Source organism: Coregonus lavaretus (assembly GCF_964263955.1).
Source record: "Coregonus lavaretus genome assembly, chromosome: 7".
Taxonomy (NCBI): Eukaryota; Metazoa; Chordata; class Actinopteri; order Salmoniformes; family Salmonidae; genus Coregonus; species Coregonus lavaretus.
This window is the reverse complement of record NC_139994.1, coordinates 35,691,970-35,694,127: the sequence shown is the minus strand read 5'-3', so window position 1 is coordinate 35,694,127 and position 2,158 is coordinate 35,691,970.

Genomic DNA, 2,158 nt, shown 5'->3' with positions numbered 1-2,158 from the left:
CTAGAATAAAAAAGTGATGGATGTTTCACAATACACTGTAGACGTAGAAATATTCCCGCTGCTGCTACTACTACTAGAGCAACCTGTTGCCAGTAGGCTGCGTCAGATAACTATCGTCCCGCCCTCGAAACAAGCCAATTGGCGCAGGATAGTGGGGAAGGCGGCACCTATTGAATGTACGGTCTTTTCGATATTGGCGGGACAGTGCTGCCAATCAATGGTTTAGCTATTACGATTACTTAACGACTATTTGCGCTCCATGGCTCAATTTGCTATAGGCTACATGAGTACATTAATTCGGTTTCTTTACATGGTCACACAGGGGAACTGCAACCTTATATAATTGTGTAGTGTAAACATGCATGTTACATGCTGACCACACCACTCGCGTTACGTTGCAAAATAAATGTACACATACATGTTATTCAATCATTGCATCCAAACTTCTCACGAGCGTCTGCGTAGCCAGGCGCTGAAATATAACTTAGTTATATTTGTGATGCTAAACGCGCTGCAAGTCCCTCCTCTCCCATCTCCTCATTGGTTTCTAGGAGCATATACCCACGTGGGTGATTGAAAGATGAACAGAACTCCACACTCCAGACCAGTTGGTTGTGGTAATGCACCTTATAGTTGGTTGCCAACCGCCATATGAAGTCCAAAGTTGAAGAAGATTGAACGAGAAACTAACTCGGTTTACCCTTTTATATGTGGATTAATTGTCAGAGTAGAGGACCTTGTGCATTTCAGGTAAAATAACCCAATGTTTTTATCCCAGGACAAACATAATAAACATAATATGCCATTTAGCAGACGCTTTTATCCAAAGCGACTTACAGTCATGCGTGCATACATTATTTAAAAAAATGTTGTGTATGGGTGGTCCCGGGGATCGAACCCACTACCTTGGCGTTACAAGCGCCGTGCTCTACCAGCTGAGCTACAGAGGACCACAAATTAGCTAGCAACAGCAATCTAGCTAGCTAACGAAATTGCCATGAATGTTTAATGCTTTTCGACCTGTCCCCAAATTAATTTAGTTGGTTCAGAGTTCGTTTTGATATTTCAACCTGCGTGTCCTGATTGCGTCTGGTGTGGATGGACAAAATCAACATGCACGCGGATGTGGTCTATTCAGCATGTAATGCTGACCACACCGCCCGCGTCGCGTGCGCTGCAAAATAAATTGACACATACATGTTATTGCGTCAACGAGCATCTGCATAGCCAGGCGCTAAAATAGAACTTGGTTCTAAATTATTTGTGATGCTTGACACGCTGCAAGTCCCGCCTCTCCCATCTCCTCATTGGTTTTTAGGAGCATATACCAACGTGGGTGATTGAAAGATGAACTGCGGTCCACACTCCAGTCCAGTTGGTGGTATTAAATGCACCTCAAAGTTGGTTGCCAACCGCCATATAAAGTCCAAAGAAGAAGCCTGAAGGAGAGATTACTAGAAACGAACTCAGTTTAGCCTTTCATTTGTGGATTAATTGTCAGAGTAGAGGACCTTGTGCATTTCAGGTAAAAATAACAACCCAAAGTTTAAATATCCCAGGAAAAATTAGCTAGCAACAGCAAGCTAGCCATAAATGTTTAATGCTTTTCGACCTGTCCCTAAATTAATATAGTTGGCTCAGAGTTCGTTTTGATATTTCAACCTGTGTGTCCTGATCACATCTGGTGTGGGTGGACAAAATCAACATGCGCGCGATGGCGCACGCACGCGAGCGATGTGGTCAGCATGTAATGGGCTGAGGTGATTTGTGCATTAATGCAACCAAGGATCCATTCGGTTTTTGGTCATGAATGGTAATATAGTGGTTGGAGTGCAGTTTCTCCTGGCCCATAGACTACTTGCAACATGCCATGGTAAAAAGTAATTTATCTTTAACAAGATACATTTTCTTCATAGCTCACTGCTCGCCTATGACCAAAAACAAGTTGTTGGATTGTTACAGCATACCAGTGGAAAGTCTTGATGAGGACCTCAACAGTACATTTCCACAAAGCAGAACAAAATGTGTTTTGTCAGACATCAAGAATGAATGTATCACAACCGGACGTGAACGGGATTCCCATAGGGCAGCGCACAATTGGCCCAGCGTCTAGACCAGCAAATCAGTGATTTTAACTTTGGAAATAGTTTCCAAAGTA